At 53.7% G+C, this 18,822-nt stretch overlaps 1 long non-coding RNA gene across 5 annotated transcripts; it reads left to right on the top strand.

The window, feature by feature from the left end:
- The first annotated feature begins 739 nt into the window (after nt 1–739).
- LOC147917190 (uncharacterized) lies at nt 740–12,400 on the top strand. Of its 5 annotated transcripts, none has more exons than XR_015551895.1 (4): nt 740–1,348; nt 2,276–4,990; nt 7,664–8,270; nt 10,496–12,400. It is a non-coding gene; the product is annotated as an uncharacterized LOC147917190 (long non-coding RNA). The 5 variants fall into 5 exon arrangements; XR_015551897.1 differs by lacking the exon at nt 740–1,348 and having other exon boundaries at nt 1,821–2,429; nt 4,873–4,990; XR_015551896.1 differs by lacking the exon at nt 740–1,348 and having other exon boundaries at nt 1,821–4,990; nt 7,664–7,769; nt 8,070–8,270.
- Nucleotides 12,401–18,822: the final 6,422 nt, after the last annotated feature.

Genomic DNA, 18,822 nt, shown 5'->3' with positions numbered 1-18,822 from the left:
AAATGTTGCTTTTTCACCAGTCAGTCTATAATTGTGCTTCTGACACTTCCTAGACAACACGGAAGAGGTAGGCAGAATTATGATTATAGCTGTTGTTGTTGTCTAATATTTATTATCCACATTGTGTGGGATGAGCCATTTCACTCCTGATTTCTAATCAGTCCCCATTCCCTGAAGACAGTCTTGTGAGCAGCCTGTAAAAACCCGCGGTGAGTGGAGCCTTCCAGCTTGTCTGTCGGGAGACTGAGATTCAGGGTGGTTTCCAGGTCCCAGGGCCGGCAGCAGGGAGCCCTGGAGGCCTGGGAATGGAGGAGGCGAACAGTGCCCACGGGCTGTTTTAAAAGCTCTCGTCAAATTTTAGGATGTGGAAGAATTGAACTTGAAGAGCATTTCCATCAGTAAATGATTTCCGGTTTCTTGCTGCTTTACAAGTGCCCCTGCCCTAATATCTTCTTTAAAACCCAGCAGCAAATCCCGCACAGACCTGTGACAGAGCAGGACCACAAACTGTCCCAGAAGCAAGGGCCTCTGTGTGCCCTTCCAGCGGGGGGGGGGCGGGGGGGGGGGCGGCGGGACAAGGGGTGAGGATGTAGAACGGGAACCTGCAGCAACCACGACAAGCCCTGGCAGGCCACTGCCTCCCCACCAGTTAGCGCCGGCTGCCTGCCCCAATCCTGCAGTCAGCCCCCACTCCCCACCCCCATCCAGGAGTGATGGGGATGGCCTGGGGTCTGGGGGAGCTTCTGCAGGAGACACACATTTCCTGCCTAACGGGAGGTGGTTGGGTTGGTAATGAGCATTCCTGCTAATTTGGAGGAGTGATTTAACACCAGGAGGAGGCCGGGAAAACATCCTCTGAACAGAGAGAGCAGCAGACTCCCCAGCAGCAGCTCAGAGAACCGTTCTATGCTTGGGCATGTGGACCGTTTACACAGGGAGGGACCGAGAACATCGGGCGCTGCCTCCTTTGCAAGGAAGGCGGGAGGCAGGCACGAGCCCAGCGTTGGGAACCAAAGAAGGGAGGGAAGCCGCAAAGCACAGGTTCTCCGCTCCCGCCAACAACGGGCTGGAGGTCGGGCGCGGTAGACGGTGAACGGTGAAGCGGGCGCGGAGAGCCGGGCGGGCCGGGGCCCTCTGGGCTCACCGTCTTCCTCCGCTGCGGGGGCCGAATGGGACGGGTGGGCGGCCGAGTGCGGCGCGCGTTTGTTCGTCCATTCAACAAATAGGTAAAATAGGTATGAGGCACCTACCCGGTGCCGGGTGTCGCTTGGGCCTGGGGGGTCTAGTGGACATGTCCACTGAGGTCCCAGCTCGTGTTCCAGGGCAGAAGGAAGAGGACAACAGACAGGTGAGCAGTACATGACAAGATGGCATGAGGTAACTGCAGTCAAGACTAGGAAACAGAGAGAGGTGCTGGAGAACACCCGCGGGCGGCGGCGGGAGGTGACACTTAAGCTGTGACCTGAGATGATGAGAATCAAGGAAAAGTGTGCCAGCCAGAGGGAACAGCAGGGGCAAGGGCCCCGAGGTGGGAACCAGTGTAGAACGAACGTTGGGGGGTGGAAAGAAGGGAAATGGCTGAAACAGAGGGGGCAAGGGGGTGAGGAGAAGCACTCGGCGGTCATTGCATTCTCAGGGTAACAGCAGTCACCGGAGAGCTTGAAATGGGGAATTCCACGTTCTGATTTACATGATAAACAACCACCCAGGATGTTCTTTCGGAATGGAAAGAATAGGTAGGAAGTGATAGAAAACTCAGGAAGCTGTGGTGGAAGAGGAGGGGGCGGAGGGAAGTGAGGGTCTGGAATGGGTTTGGGGGTGGAGCAGCAGCGTGTGCTGATGGACTGCACGCCAGGGGGCTGAGGCCACGGGAGCCGGCTAAGGCGGACGACCTCCGGGTCTGGCGGCCGGGCCAGTCCCGGGCAGGAAACCTGTGGGAGGGACAGCAGAGAGCTCGGTTGGACCTGGGAATCTGTATTTTTAATGAGCCAATCCCCAGACGATTCTGGTGAAACTCTGAGCTCTCAAGTTCCAACTCCAGAGGCTTAATTTTATGTGTATAAAAAACATAGCCTGAGGGTTCAAGTTGCGAAGTGAGAGATCAGGATGCAAAGGTTTAAGCACAGAAAACGGCTTGTGGTATTACTTGTTGCTCTCTCTCCCCGTGAAGCCAGGAAAGGGAAGAGCCACCCAGAGTTCCCTCCCTTAGCAAGGACTGGTGCCCTGTCCTTGGAGCCCTTCCCTCCCCAAAGCCCTTCTCTTCTCACACTCCAAGATTCAGAAGGTGGCAGGAATCTTTGAGGTGCCTGCTGCCCAAGTGTGAATGGAGGAAACAAGCAGACAAGAGGGCGACACCCCCAAACTATCAGAGATTCCAAGGGTCCCATGCAAGACTTCAACCCTACCTGGAGGTGACTCTAGGGATCAAGGTGAGCTGAAAGATGGCAGCCTACCCTCACAAGGTCCATTTTCTCACATAAAACAAGTCTGGAGGTTGGCAGTCTAAGGCTGATAAGACCACCTGTGGTCATCGGGAGCCAGGTTCCTTCTATTTGTCCCTTGTCCCTTCTGAGTATGTGGCTTCTATCCTAAGGTCAGTCACCTCAGGGTCTAAAATGGCTGCTGGACTTCCAGTCATCATGTTAGCCTGGAAGGAGAAAAATGGAGAAGCAAAGGGCTTACATCTCATTGGCCAGAATTTAGGGTGTTGATCACACCTAGCTGCAAGGGAGGCTGGGAAATGTAGTTTTTTCAGCTGAGATCTTAGCCCAGGACTCTGTAGTGAGACAGAAGGAGGAATGGATGTTGGAAGGCAGTTTAGTCACCTATATCCCAGGATAGTAATAGTGACACCATTAATTAAGATCAAGGCACACCCCCCCACCTGCTTAAAACTTTCCCTGAGCCTCCAGTCATCTGTAGCCCCTTCACCCTGGCCACCACAGCCCTACTGGATCCAGCCCCACCCTCCCCCTCCTAACTCATCTACTACTGCTCTCCTCCTCCCTCTCTACTGGTGTCTTTAACATGTCAAGCTCATTCGTACCTCAGGGCCTTTGCACTTGCTGTTCCCTCTGCCTGTAAGTCTTTCCCCCAAGATCCTCGCACAGCCAGCTCACCTCATCATGCAGATCTCAGCTCAAATGTCACCTTCTCAGAAAGGCCTGCCCCAACCTTCCCCCACAGCCACTCTTAGCTCCATTAGCCTGTTTTATTTTTTCCAAAGCACTTAGTATGATCTGAACTTATACTTTTTATGTTTATGCTCCACATGAGGAGGGAAACTCACTCTTGCTCACTGCTCTGGGCACTGCCTGTTCATATACAGGTGCATATGCAGATAGAGGAGAAGCCTTCATTTGTGTTTTCTTCTTCTGTACGTTGTTGCCACCTCGCTCCGTGTCAGCCTCGCACCAGCCTGCTCGTAGAAGGGGTGGCTCATCTGACCTTCCCTGAGCCTGCCTGTCGTTTTGGAGGGAAGAGTGATGATGGCTGCAGAGGCCTGCACTGTGCTTGGCCACAGATGTCCAAGCTGTCCCCAGTCTATGCCGGGGACCCAGCTGATAGCCCAATCCCTTGTCACTATCCCCCTAGGGATTCCTTCTGCCGTCTCTCCTGGTTTGGGTCTCCTGGGCCTGTGTCTCTGGTATTTTCTTTCTTGGTTTGCTCCCTTGTTGTTGTGGAGCATGAGCCCCTGAGGCCTCCTGAGGCAGAGTGGAAGAGAGTCCAATTTCTTGAGATCCTGCGGGCCTGCAGACGTCTCTCTCTCCTCTCATCTGACTGATAGTTTGGCTGGGTTTAGAATCTGGTGTGGAAATGCTTTCCTTTCAGAGCCTTGAGAGCGTTACTCCACGCCTTCTAGCCTCTCTGGAAACTTGTAGACTCTTTTTGTTCCCAGGCCTTTGAAAGTTTGCAGCAATGTGCTTCGGTGTGGGTCTGTTTTCATCCACCACTGTGAGCAATTTTGGTCATTTCAATACAAAAATGCGTGTCCTTCATTTCTGAGACATTTTCTTGAGTTATTTCCTTTACAATTTCTTTCTCTCTGTTTTCTCTCTTTAACACATCTTGCTCAGGTGTTGAATCTCTTGACTTGATTGTCAATGGTCTTACCTTTCCTCTCCTAGTTTCCATTTCCTTCTCTTTTTGCTCTGTTTTCCGGGAGATTTCCTTACTTGTGCCTTCTAATCCATCTCTTCTTTTTTTAAAAATCAATTTTTCCCGCTTTTAATTTCCAAGAACTCTCTTTTAATTCTCTATTCTCTGAATGTGCCTTTTATTAGAGCTTCATGGTTGTAATCTCTTCTCGTATCTCCCTGAGATAATTAATAATCTTTAAAGATTTTCTTCACCTTGCATGGTCCCTGTTTCTGTACGCTGTTTTTCCTGTTTGTCTGCTTTGTTCCCTCTATCGCATGATAGAGGTGTCCCTCAGATGTCAGGTGACCTGAGCTTCACCAGATCATGATTAAGTACCAAATGCTGATCGGAAGCTCCGAGACCTTGACGGGCCGCTGGTGGGGGGCTCCACTGGTGTCAGTACCTTGAGATCTTTCATTTGGGGCTGGACAGAGTCCCTGGGAAAACTCTTTCAGTCTCCTGCCTGGAGAATAGTCTAGCCTGATGGCTTCTGGAGCAGAGTAGGGCAAAGAGCTGGGTGGGGGTCGCAGCATCCTGTACCCCGTGTTTCCAGTAGAGTAGCTGAGCTCTTAGCTGGGCCTTGCTTCCTTCGTCCAGAGAATAAATCCTGGACTTTTGCTGAGGAAGGGAGGGGTGATTACCTAACATTTTGGAGTGAGGTTGGGAGTCCAGTTTTCAGAAGCTTTTGCTCTGCTCTCTCTTGTTTTAACTGCTATTCATCCCCATTTCCAGGTGTATCCAGGGCTGCACATTCCTGATGCTTTGCAGGCTCTGGGGTGAGAACAGACTTGAGTCTCTTCTAGAGAATCAAACAGCCTGCTGTTCTGCCTCTCTGGGACCTCTCGGTCAGGTATCACTCCTCTCTCTGCTTCCAGCTTCCAGAATCGTGTTGCTGTCATCTCCTCCCCATGTTATCCTTCCTATCTAGTTGATGTCTTTTTAAAAATCATTTGCTGTAGTTTTGGTGGGGCCTGGAAAGGAGTACAGTTAGATATAAGTGTTCAGTCTGCCATCTTGTCTCCCCCTCCTCATCTTACAAATGAAGGGGTGGGGGTGAGAGTTGGGGGCTTCCTATGGAGATGAACAGTAGCTGCACATCCGAACCCCATCCTGTGTTTACAGAGATGCTCCTTTTATGAGGCTCACTTCTCATTGTGGAAACTAAAAATGCCAGACACACACTTTTCTGTCATCCCTAGCGGCTAGGCTGTGAGTCGGGGCCCAAGCCTGGCCTATGAGATGCCTCTTACCCCAGATCTGGGTCAGGAGCTGGTGAGCAAAGAAGCGGGGCTGGGGGAGAATCATCTGGATGGGGGAGAAGCAGGGGCCGTGCTGTGTGCTGTGTAAACTGCGGTGGCCATGGTCAGGTTCTGGCAGCGTTGCCCTCACTGGCCAGGTTCTTAGCAGGATTTGGACCACCATCAGCTAAGAACCCTGAGTGATACTCAGAACTGGCTGGTGGTCGGCTTGGGGCCGGGGTGGAGGTCTCTAACGCGACACCGTGTCCTTCTCCCCATGCTGTCAGGTCCCTCTCAGCCCCTTGGAAGCTGCATCTGGAGCCTCCTTAAGGAGACCTTCCCCGCCTTCGACCTTCTCACAGCCCCTGTCCTGCTCTGCTTCTCTCAACTGACCTTTTTCTGTCCTTCCCAATTCTTGACCCTTGACCTCCTGTTCCTTACCCAAAGGCAAGCCCCACTCTGTGGCTGTCGGCCTCTCCTCACTCGAAATCCGAAGGTCTGCTTGCACACCTCCATCTGCTCTGGCTGTGTTGCTCCTCCTCTGTTCCAGCCAGGACCCCACTCCCCGACACCCGGAGAGCAGGCCCCAACTCTTTGCCACCAAAGTCATCTTAAACCTTTATTTAAATATTTAAAAAAATATTTACTATTTCACATGTTTATACCTTGTTCTTCCCGCTAGAAATGTAAGTGCCTCATTCCCTCACTGCAGAGCACAGGGCCAGGCAACATCCAAATGTTCAATAAACATTTCCCCCCTTCCCTGCTCTGTGGAGGAAGTGAAGTGCTTATAAACTCATGTCTGATTTACTGACACGAATGTGGGTAGTGAAAATTATTCTCCCTTATCTGAGCTTAGTTTTCTACAAGCTTTTATTGTAAAAACAATATAACATAAAAGAAATTTTGGAAAAAAATAGGGGGAAAAATCACCCATAATTCTTCCTGGTACAACTGTTTTCATTTTTTGTGTGTGTGTATTGCCCTCAAGCCTTTTTCTCTAAGTGTCCATGTTTATGCAGCTGCAGTCTTAGTACTCGCTCCCCATAAAATCCAGCTCAAAGACCACTTCCCAGGGCAGATCTCTCAGACCCCCAGGAACTCCTTCCCCTCTGGGGTTGCCTTTCTCACCCTTGAGAGTCATTACTGGTTTTCACATCTCTCCCAGGAGCTTCCTGGGGGCAGGAATGGCACCCCATGTGTCTTTGTGTCCCAAGCACAGGCAGGGCATACGATGGATGCATCTCCCGGTCACAGTTTTGTATTCTGTGCTGTCACTGTGCATTAGAACAGACGCCTTTTCCCCTGTTGCTCTGTGGTTTTCATAACGATCATTTTTAACAGCTCCAGAATATTTCATCAAGTGGCTGTTTCATAATGTAGATAACCAGTCCCCTATTGGGGAACATTTGGGTTGTTTCCAGTTGTTTTTTGTTTTTTCTATCACGAATAATGCTGCACCAACCGTTCCTGTGCAATACAGTTTATTTCTCCTTTTGAGTAGATTCATGGAATCCCTGGTTCCAGCAGGCCCCAGGCTCTTAAGCCCATTTCAACCCGGCAACAATGACTCACCCAGTCCCAGCTCACAGGAGGGACATAGGTCCCCACGGCCCTGTCTTCCTTCGGCATAAACACGTCCTATAACCACACGGATCTGTCTCCCCCGCTCTGCTGAGAGGTCTGGGATCCAGTCGCCCTCATCCAGCAAATGTTTATTGAAGTGCTATTTATCTTGGAGTCTCTGGAGCCTGGTCCAGAGCCTGATGTGTCTGAGGTGCTCACAGCATTGGCCTGATGTGTCTGCCTGCCCCACATCTGAGCCCCTTCCTCTGGCATCAGCTCACTGATTTCCCTGGGGAAACCAGCCCCCTCTGTGTCCAGGGTCGGTGGTACTGACCTTGCTTTTGGCCCCAGTGGTAGACCTGGGCTCCAGGCCTGACCAATCAGAGTACTGCATCCCTGCTCACAGTGGTTGGCTCAGGGAAAGTCACATGACCCAGCCAGAGCCAATGAGTTGCAACCTTGGGACATTTGCGAGAGAAGCCCTTTCCTGCCATTGAACTGAGGGCTGCCAGGAGGATGCAGGTGTTGCTGATGTCATATTGTTGATGTAATATTGACCATGAGGTAATATTCTTGGTGGGACGTTGGAGCTGCCTGCAGCCATTTTGCCACTGTACAGGGAGACCCCACCTGAGAATGGTACCAATGCAAGGAGAGTGGGGCCAGGAGAGGCAGAGAGAACATTCCTTCATTTATTCCTTCTGCATCTCTTGGGTAAGCCCCACTGTGTGCTGTGCCTGTTCCTGGTCTGCGAAACAGCCGTGACCAAGCCAAAGTCCCAGTTCTCACAGAGCTCAAGGACGTTCTAGCAGGAAGAATAAGCATGTATGTAACACAGGTGAAAAAACAGGGTAATTTTTGGAAGTGGCAAGTGTTTTGAAGGGTGAGAGTGAGTGGCTGTAGGAGGGGGCTGCTTTGGGTTGGCACCCAGGGGGCCTCTCTGAGGGGCTGGCATTTGAGCAGGGACTCGAATGGTACAAGAGGCTTGCATTCCAGGGGGAAGCAGCCACCTAAAGGCCTTGCCCGAGGTGGGTGAGGCATGGTGCACAGGATTTTTTGGTTTAAAATTTTTTTTAATTGTGGTAAAATACACATAACGTAAAATTTACTGTCTTAACCATTTAGATGGGTGCAGCTGAGTGAATGCACAGGTTTTGAAGAAGTTTTTTGAACCCCTGGATCCAGCAGTAACTGAAGCAGTTACAACCCCCTGACTTTCAGTTACAGGAGCCAATAGTCACCCCATCTAGACCAAGTTTGAGTTGGACCCTCTGCCACTGGCTCCTCGAGACCTGATACAATCAATGTTGTTGGGTAAACAAATAGGTAAGTGAATAAACAGGAACCGGAAGTCTCTAGAAACATAAGCTACTCCCAGCAACGCATCAGTCTACCCGTGTCCCTACAGCCTCATTAGCGCTGGGTATTATTTTCAACCAACTTTCAAGCCTAGAATATGAATTACGAGGAGGAAACAGCTGATCCAAGGAGAGAGAGAACGGGCTGGCCTCGCCTCTCTTCCCGCGATGTCTCTGTGCTCGCCCACGCACGGCTGGGTCTGGGTCAGGGCTTGCTTTGTTCTCTGCTTTGAGCTGTTGTCTTATGGTAGGTTGTGACATTTCCACCTGGAGGTATCTCGCTTATTGCTACGGGGACGTTTTTATTTTTTTATTTAAAGAGAATTTCCGTAGCAGTCTGTGCCACCAAGGGCCGTCGGGAGCCCCTGGCAATATGATTCTGGCTGAAGAACAAAGAGGCAAATTTGCAGAAGATCAAATGCAAAGGCATCGTGAGAGGAGAGGGCTGGGAGTTACAGATGAAACCGGTGCCTGTTCCAGCCCGAGATCTGAGAGCCGTGAATAATGGAGGATCCACACACAGGCCGGGGTTGTTGGGCGCGTGTGAGGAAAAGGGTGCTCCCCACCTCGCTGAAGACGTCGCCTTGCCAGGAAGAAGTAGGGCCTGGCACAACGCCCCAGGCAGGGCCGGCACAAGTGGAAAGAGCAGTGAGGGGAAAGGACGCAGTGAAGGGCCGGAGAGCTGGAGCGCCCGCAGCCGCGGGATGCTGTGTCGCTGCTGTGGCTGCGCGTGTGACGGAGGCTCAGACATAGCAGAAATACAATCCCAGGTTCCCAAATTAGGGTCCAAGTGGCCCTGGGGATTTGGGGGAAATGCAGAGGACGCGAGAGCTCTCCTGCTGGACCCTTACTGGCCGGTGCTCCCTCTCTGCCAGGCTCGGGAGGGCACCTCTGCAGGCTAGTTTGGGGGGGTGTGCTCTGTGCCCCTTCTCCTGAGTGTCTACCTGTCCTCTGATCTACTCTGTGCCCCGGACATCCTCAGCTCATTCCCCTCTGCTTGCCTTCCCTTAATGGCCCATTGCCCCTCCCAGGTCCCCGAGCCCACCCTCCAGGCTCCGGGCCTCTTCCTCCACACCCCTGCCCTACTCTCAGGCCTCTACCCTCCTCACACTCCTCCCAGCCTCCCCATCCTACCACCTCCTCAGGCCCCCTTCCTCCCCTCTGCCCTAGTCTTCCTTCCCCTCTCCTGGAGCTCCCAGACCTCTGGGTTGGCTGCTCCCTGTTTCCACAGTCTGCCTGCCCACTGGGGATCACAGCCCCAGACCCTTCTTTCTGTGCAGCTCTGATACATCTGGTCTCCCACCCTGCCCCCATGCAGCACCACGTCTCTGGGGACATGGCCTGCCCTTCTAGGAGTGGACTCACATCATTCTTTTTGGCCACCCAGTACCAGCACAAGGAACCTAACAAGGAAAAGCGAATCTCCCTCTGTATAAGCTAAAATGCCAAACATTCGCCCTCTAGGCCTTCCTGACTGCTAGGACCCCCATCAGTCACATCCACCCAACTAGCCAGGGTCACAAAGAAGCATGCACCACCCAGCATCCCATAATCTGTCTGTTGATGGATAGGGGAAGCGCAGGCTGCAGAAGCAGCCTCATGTGGCTTCCAGAAGCAGTGGGGGCAGGACCTGGGGCTCAGCTGGGCAGGTTGCGGTGTCAAGGACAAGGGCTGGGGCGGTGGTGTCCTCATGACTCCTCCCTGGATGTTCAGCTTCTAAGCATGAAGCTAGGGCCTCCCAGAGGGTCTGTGAGGTCCAAATATCCTTTAATAAGCACCCTTTCTGTTTACATCAACCAGAATACCTTTCTATTGCTTTGAATTCTATTCAATTCTGTTGTAATGAAAGACCTTGACTTGTCCATCACTCTTTTTCAATTTCTGGTTTTCTTCTTTATTCTAGTATCCCTTTAAAATACACTTACTAAGTTAAAAAAATAGATTGATGTACAGTAAAATATTAAGTAAATGAAAGGTCTTTCAAATTATGACTCAAAAATCCAGAAGCCACAAAAGATTGGACAATATCTATCAAAACTGCAAATGCGTGCATCTTTTGACCCGACAATCCCACTGTGGGAATTTATCCTACTCCTCTCCCATTCAGTTAATGTAGCCTGGAGATTAAAGATCTTCCCAATCAGAACAGAGAAACCTTCCTCATCTCCCACGCCTCCTCTGTTTTTTCTACAGGAGAGTCTCCCATTGCGTGGACAGGCCACAGCTTCTCGAGCCAGCCCCCTCCTGGGGCCACCTGAGTTGCTCACATCTTTTGCTGTCACGGTGCAGCAAGGACCTCATACGTGTGCCTTCTCATACATACAAAGTGGAGCATCCATGCAATGTATCAAGTGAGAAAATAGATACAGAACTGTCTATAAGATATGTTATGTTTTGCACAAGAAAGAGGGAAAATCAGAATATGTCTTCATGTTTGTTATACTTCCATAAAGATACCCTGGACGGATAGACAAAAAACTAATAAACTTACCTGCCTTTGTGGTTGGTGGGGGGCTAGGGAACTCGATGATAGGGGCAGAGGTGGGAGAGAGACCTCCCCCTTCACCCTTTAGCCTTGTTTTGCTTTTAGAACCGTGTGATTGCATTACTTAGTTTAAGACAACAAAAAGTAGCAGTGGAACGGAGCTGCGACCCAAAACCTGAAGATGGCAGTTGGTGTCCGAATTTGGAAACTGCTCCCTATTGTGGCCTTGGGCTGTCTCTTATGCCCAGACTATTCCTTCATCCGCAGGGGCCAACAGGGAGCTGGGAAGAGAATGGGGGTGACACCTGCAAATACAGACCCCCACTCTCCTGTGTGCATGTGCCTGCCGGCAGCCAGCAGCTCACATAGCCACCTACAGCATCCTGTTTCTCGTCCACTTTCTCCTGGGGTGTGGGTGAGGGGACATCTGCAGAAACAGGACACTTTAAATCCTCCCCCAGCACAGAAGACTCCAGAGGGGCCTGCCCGTGTTATGGAACTGTCAGATGACAGGCCACGTTGGCACCGTTCCTGCACTCACGTAGATGTCACCTGTTCCCACCAGCGCAGCCACAACCTGCCCCACGCACGGAAAGGCAGCAGAGCAGCCCACACCTGTGTCCCCGGACCCCTGCACCTTGTGGAGGCTGAACCAGGCACACACCTTCAACCCTCCCCTCTGCAGCTGGAATGAGGGCCTTGGGGTTTGGTGAGAGAGCTGAGGAGCCAGTGGCTGGGGGAGGGCCACGTGCCCATTCTGTCTCCAACTGCCTTTGTTCGAGAGTAAACACGCCAGGGCCGCCTCCCCCCGCCCGAAAGCTGCTTCTGCTGGAGAGAGAAATCGTTTACAATCTCTGCTTTAGATGTACAAAAAGTCTGAAATTGCTTGGAGACCAGGCGGGAGGGAAGCTGGGCGAGGCTTGGGGGCTCCGGGCGGGTAATTGCAGGTCGTCTATCTGCCTCTGTCAGCGCGCCTGCTCAGCAAGTGTTTACAGAATTGACTCCGGGAATTTGCTTTCTTCCCCCAACTTGCGTTACTTACTCTTTCTTCAGCAGCTGTAAAACCTTTTTCCTAAAACTGCCCTCAAGAATAATGAACAGGAGCCGTGCAGGGCTAGTAGGCAAGACAACCCCCAGTGATGCTCTTGGCCTTTCTCAGGGTCCCCGGGACGGATACACACCAGGCTGGAATGTGCTTTGGGGTGATGAGGGGTTTCCACCGGACCTGCGCACTGCAGAGAAGGACCCAGGGCCACAACATAAAGGGGTCTCAGTGGCTCCCTCTGCCACCCCACTCAGGGCAGCAGCCCTGGAGGAGAGGTATGAGCCTCCTGCAAATGGGCCTTAGGGCTTAGAACCCCTCAGACGGGGCTCAGCGCCGCGCATGGCCCACTGGCACCCGTCTACGCTCCTTGGGGGAGCTCTCCAGGGCCTGAAACCGGTCCACGCCCTGAACTGAAGCGAGGGCTGGGGAGAGGAAGCTGGGGCAGTGGGTAATGCTGTGCAGCAGATGCGACATTGGGGTGACTGGGCCAGTTCCTGGGGAGGGTACAGGACCAGAGACCACTGGGCAGCCCCGAATGTGGCTAATTAAACCAGAGCTGTGCTCTCCTTGGGGGCAGGGTGGGGCCTGCAGAGGGGTGGGGGGAGGGTGGCTGATCCTGGGGAGTGTGACTGGGAAGCCCTGTGGGGCTCTGGTGCTGTCACTTGCTGAGTGACCAGGGCCACCAGCAGCACAGGTCCAGGGGAGCCTTTCACCACGGGCAGCGTGGTGGCCCCAGAGCCCTGGGCTCAGTGGGCACCCTCCTCGGGTCTTAGCCTGCTCCCCTGCGCAGTGGGAGCAGGAAGGGTTTACTGCTCACAGGAAGTGTGCAGGCATGGCCTGAGCACCGCGTGTGCAGGCTGCCGCGGGGTCAGGCTGTGCAGTGCTGGCGTGTGGAGCCGTTTATAACCGACGGCAGCTGTGGGTACAAAGGGGCGTATTCAAGATGGAGATGGAGACTGTCAGAGTCAAAAGGGTCCCTAGAGACCATCGAGGCCACCCCCTCTTTCTCACCATTCCAAAGTGAGGCCCAGAGGGGTGAAGGGTCTAGTCTGGGAATGATGGGGCGACCCTGAATGGGAATGCAGGTCTCCAGGCTGGCTACCTGTCTTTCATTTCTTCCCCCCCGTCAGTCTGGGGGGTGTCAATCAGTGGGAGGAGGCTCCCGCGCTGGGCTGCCTCTTCTCCTGCAGCCCCGGCCCTGGTGGACATTCAGTCCTCCGCTTCTCCCGACAGGCGGCCAGGGCAGTGTGTGTCTGCAAGACCCTGGAGACTCCTTGCTCCTCTCCACCAAGGATTCTGGAACCATCAACGTGGCCGTCCCCCCCCTCAGCCTTTCCAGCCCGCTTCTCTGCTCGGGGGGGCTGGATGGAGTGGTAGGGATGGTGAACCCTAGATGTGGACCAGTCAACTCCACCATCCCCTGTGGCTGGTGGAGGAGGGAGAAGTGGCTCATGCTGCCTGCCCATGGCAACGGTCATATCACGGGGTCCCAGCCTGCTGGGGTGTGTGACCCTTGCCCTGGGACCTGTCACAGAAGGCTTGTTCATCAGCTCTAGGTGCAGCAGGGGGTGAAGCCCCTGCTGGAACCCTCCATCACCATTGTGAGGGCAAGGTTTGTAGACTGCCCACAGGCAAGCCAGGAGGGAGACCGCAGGGGGCAGACCCTCTGGGTTCTGGCTGATGGTGGTACATGCAAGGCAGGCCAGCATGGGTGGCCATGCTGTTCTGAAGGGGAATGGAAATCTGGATTTTTAGCATAGGAGCTGTCCTGATGGCTAGGCTCTGCATTGGTCACATGTGGCCCATGAGCCACCGTGGGTCTCCGTGGAGCGGTTCCCATGGGTAGGGCTGGGCAGACCCAGGCCCTCTGTGGTGTGGGGGCTGTGCTGGGGCTGGGGAGGGGAGGCACCTGGTTTACTCACACACTGAAGGCTCCATGAGGAGGCCTCAGGCCTGGAGAGGTCAGGCGGTGTGCTGAGGCCGCAGGCTGAAGACAGGCCACTGTTCCCTCCAGAGCCTCAGACTTCAGGATCTTCCCATGAAACTGCCACTGCAGGAAGGAGAGTGCTGGGTGCTCCTCCTTGTCTCTCGCGTGCTGGATCCTTTGATGGGCACCACCCCGTCCCCCAGCCCCTCTGGCATCCCCTCTGCCCAGGAGGGCAGGATGGAATGGAGGGGAGACCCCAGATGTGGCCAGCCCCCTCAAACCCCACCCTCCTCAGTGGCCCCGCTCAGGTGTCAGTGGAGGCAGGGCTTCCTGACCCTAGGGGTCTTTCGTTTCTCCCATCATGCCCTGGGCATCAGACTGCGTCCCCTGGCAGGCGCCTTGGCAGGATTCTGGCAGCAGGACACAGTCACCCTCAGGCCCTGTCACTCATCCAAGCTCCAGTCTGCAGCCCCTGAAATGGGCCAGCAATCACACGTCGCAGGTCACCCAGGGAGTAAAAAGGGGGCCGTGGGGCTTGGCATCTTCTCTGACAGGGAAGGAGCGTGACAGGGGTCTGGGCACGATGGCCGGCCTGGACCTCATTAACAACCTTCAGATTCAGAGCCCAGAGGAGGTGATGCATTGACTAGGGAGACGCTCTGTCAGGCTGGAAAAAAGATGACATTCCTCACTGCAGCCTTAACTGTTGTCATCCTTGCCTCGCTCTTTCTCAGGCTTCCAGAGGCTTCTCTCGGCAATCCGTGCTAGCTCTATCTCCTGTCCAGCACCCCACCCACCCCTCCGCAGTGAGTCTCGGCTTCTCCCTCCCGCCACCTGCGCTGCTCCGGCCGCCCACCCCCTTGTAGGCATGCTGCCACTTCAGGGTCTCTGCCTTTGCTGCTCTCTTTATCTGGAAGGTTCCCCCACAGATCTCCACGTGCCTCACTCCCTCTCTTCCTCGGATCTCTGCTCAGATGCCACCTTCTCAGAGGCCTTCCCGAACCACCCACAGAAAAGGGGACGCCTCTGCCCGCCGTCCTGCCCTGCTGCCCCGCGGCCGCTCTGCGTCTTTCCACAGCACCATCCCCACGTGGCATCTCACATGTCTGTTCCTCGACTGCACCTCGGAGGCAGGGGGCTATGGAGACAGGCCCTTCGTTGTGTCCCCTGAAGTCTCCAGCTCCTGGAACAGGGCCTGACACAGTGGAGCTCTCTCACCGTGCTCCGAATGAGCGGGTCAGTGGAAGCATTTCAATTACCCCACAGCTTCTGTAACCCTTTGGGGGCATTTCTTTGCATTTTTAACATATGAGGACTCAAAAGACAGTGTTGACTTGAGACTCTTCTGCCCTCTGAGAGCTTCCGAGGACAAGCATCACGATGTGTGGCTGAGTCCAGGGGTCCTGCCCACCACGGGGAAAGAGGAAGACTGAGCACCGCTGTGGTGAGTGCCGGGGGCCAAAAATGTCCTCCTTTCAGGGACTGGGGTATAGAGGCTGCTGTGAGCTGCAGAGAGGACGCAGCATGGTCGATGGCCCCGGGGTCAGAGCTCTGTCCTACACAAGTCCCGGTCCGGGGGGATCCCAACACAGAACTAACTATTCAGTGTGACACAGGCCATGAGGGGCATCTTTAGAAAGGGGTTTGCAGGATGCGTCGGAGTTGCTAAGCCGACTTGAGGAGAGGAAGTGTGAGGAAGAGAATAGTGCAGACACATATATATGGGCAGAGTGTGTGGGGTGAATGGATGGTCCTCCTCCTGGGACATCATGGTTTCTGTGTGAGAAAAGGGCAGGATCTGCAACGCTGGATTAAACAAAGTGAAACTGGACACACAGGACTTGTCAGAGCCTTTAACACATAGTGTCCACCGCTGCTCTCCAGGGCAGGATACCGTGTGCCCTATTTCCAAAACTGATTTGCTTTATAGAGCAACCTGAGGGCCCAGAGGCCCACCTAACTCACCTCGTGAATCACTGACAAGAGGATAGGAACTTGATAGCAGGGGGAGGGGGCTGACATGAGGGAGGAGGGGCAGAAGGAGAATGGATGCTGGAGTGAATGAAGCTGAGGCCCATTTGTAAATTCTATGAAGGCCCTGCAAAGGAGTTTGGACTTTACTCTGTAGGAAGCTGATACTGATGAGGAATTTGCATTTAATTTGAATCTACTTAGGGATCTAAGACAGAGGATGCAATCGGAATGCTCCCGAGACCTCAGTGAAGAGGTTGGCCTGGGACTGGGGTAACTGGAGCACACGTGCCCATCTAGGGAGGGAAGGGCTGCTCCGGACAGCCTTGTAGGTTGTCACTGCACATCTGCAGGAAGAGCTGATCCCAGAAACTACGACGTGTTCGGTGCCTCCTGCAGCTGTGCAGTGCACATCCTGAACACCTGTCCAGGGCCACCCTGAGAGGGGCGTGCTCACTCAGCTCCAGTGAATTGCTGCCACAAAGGAAGGTATGGCAGACTAGTGTTCACCAATTGGAACTAGTGAAACTGGTGTTCACAGAAGACTATACTTCTCAGCCCTTTTGGAATGTGGGTGGGCCACATGACCACATCCACTCAATGACAAGTGAACAGAAGTCAGATGTGTGTAACATGCTGAGGCTGTGCAACATCCATGTGCTTTTCTGTCTCTTCTTTCCCTGAAGTAGCAACTGACATGGCCATGTGTCTTAGATGCCACTAAAGGATGGCGTTGCCTCCATCAGCCTGAGTCCCTCAGTAACTGTGTGGAGCAGAGACCCTGGCCCACATGTCTTGAACGTGCAGTGTGAGAAAGGAATAACCATCTATGTGGTGGGCCCCTGAGACTCGGAAGTGTTTATCACCACAGGTGAGCCCAGCCCATTCTGACTACACAGAAGCAGAGCTAAATGCTGTCCTGACTTCTGATTTTGAAGAGAAATCTTCTGATGTTAAATGTTGGGCACCGAGTAAAAATAACACCCAATATAGTGCAGGCCACGCAGAATCCCTCTGCAGGCCAGTCGTGCCTGGTGGCTGCTGGCTTGCAGCCCCCCAGCTCAGGCTACGCCCTGGGGCCTTGGAGAACTGCACATAGAACACGAGCTCACTCATGTTTTTGCACTTTCCTAGGCAATCTCATATACTTGTGGGCGTATCGGGACAGAATGAGACTCTGCTCTGTGATTAACTGGAAGAGAATGCCTGGTTACAAACAGAGAGAAAGTAGGCAATACCACGGCTTTTAAAAGCTGCTGGGCGTTTGAGTGCCTGTAACAGCAGCTCTGAGATGCCGGCTGACTCAGCCAGGAGCAGCGAGGCAGGAAATGGTGACTAAGAACCCAGCTCTGCTGAGTGGTGTGTGACCTTGGGCAAGTTACCTCCACTCTCTGAGCCTCTGTTTCCTTGGGGGGAAGTTGGGGCCATCGTGGAGAGCGCTGCGCTGCGCAGGGATGTTGACAGGAGGAAGGGAGGTGTGCGGACAGCGCTCGGCTCACAGGAGGCTCGACAAATGCCAGCCCTTGTGCTTCGTACTCTCTTTCTGTGAGTCTAGTCAAGGGCACAGAGCCGGCCCCCGGCGTGTCTCCCCTGCTGCTGGAGGAGGCTCACCCCGGGAAGGGCCAGGATTGCCCTTCCTGAGACACACACAGCTCCGTGCCCCTGGTCTGGTCAGTCGCAGGCTGGCTGTAGGCGTTGGCTGCGGCTGCTGTCACAAATTACCACGAGCTCGGGTACTTTTTTTCTCTTTTTAATTATGGTAAAAAAACCACATAGCCTGAAATTTAACATCTTAACCATTTTTAAGTGTATAGTTCAGTTGTGGAAAGTATATTCACATTGTTGTGAAACAGATCTCCAGAAGATTTTCCCATCTTGCAAAACTGAAACTGTATCTTGGTCACTTTTCAAACAACACAGATTTATTCTCGTCCGGTTCTCGAGGCCAGTAGTCCAAAATCAGTCTCGTGAGCTAAAGTCAAGGTGCGGGCAGAGCTGGCGCCTTCTGGAGGCTCTAAGGGAGAGTCCGTCTCCTTGCTTTTTCCGCCTTCGGGGCCGCCTGCACTCTGTGGCTGGTGACCTCTTCCTCACATCACTCCAACCTCTTCCTTCCATTGTCACACCTCCTTCTTCTGTGTCTAACCTCCCTCTGCCCCCTCATACAAGGATCCTTGTGATTACACTGGGTTCACCTGATAATCCAGGACAGCCTCCCCATCTCAAGATCCAGGACTTAATCACATCTGCAAAGTCCCTTTTGCCGTGTAAGGTCACATATTCAGGTTTCGGGGAGGAGGCCCTGCATATCTTTGGGGGCCACTATTCAGCTACCGCACTGGCCAGTGCAGTTAGCCCAGGGCCTGGGCGCCTTCCTTCCCTGGGCAGCCAGGAGGAGCAGGGTCGGGGGAAAGTGTCGGAGATGGGGGCTCGTGGCACAGCGGAGCAGCAGCTTGGGGCCAGGCAGCCCAGATCTGGCCCTCACCCTCTCGGAGGCCGCGGGCAGGGCCCTTCCTCCCACTCGCAGCTTCTGCAGGTCCATTCATTGAACCAACAGAGCACTGGGGATACAGACAAATATTGCTTCTCTCATGACGCTTCTGTTCTAGTGGGGGAGATGGAGAATGGAGAGGACAAATACATGGACTGAGGGACAGCGGGAAGCGCAAAGGAGACAGAGATCGGGCAGGCCCTCTCTGGGCTGTGAAGATCAGAACACTCACATTTATCGGGTGTTTGTCATGTGCCAGGCACCGTTTTAGGGCAGCCAAGAAGAAGGCAGACCTGGCCCGCTTCCCAGAGGACCTCCTGTCTTATCAGGGGACAAGCCAGGGGGTAAATGGACCGGATGAGTTCAGATAGCGATGAGGCGATGACAAAACTAAACAGTGTCCTGGGCAAGAGAGTGAGGGTGCCACTTCAGATGGGGAGGTCAGGGAGGGCCTCTTGGAGGAGGTAACCCCTGAGGAAGAGTCAGCATGTGGGGACTGGGAGAGAGAGGGTTCCGCGTCTAGGGGACAGCACAGGCAACATGGAGGTGATGCACTAGAATGCCCAGTGTGGTGTCTGGGTGGCAGACGCTCAGCAGACAGTGT

Source organism: Ceratotherium simum, chromosome 4, assembly GCF_057802395.1.
Source record: "Ceratotherium simum simum isolate JZ-2026a chromosome 4, ASM5780239v1, whole genome shotgun sequence".
NCBI classification, from domain to species: Eukaryota; Metazoa; Chordata; class Mammalia; order Perissodactyla; family Rhinocerotidae; genus Ceratotherium; species Ceratotherium simum.
This window is presented reverse-complemented; position numbering and strand designations above follow the sequence as displayed.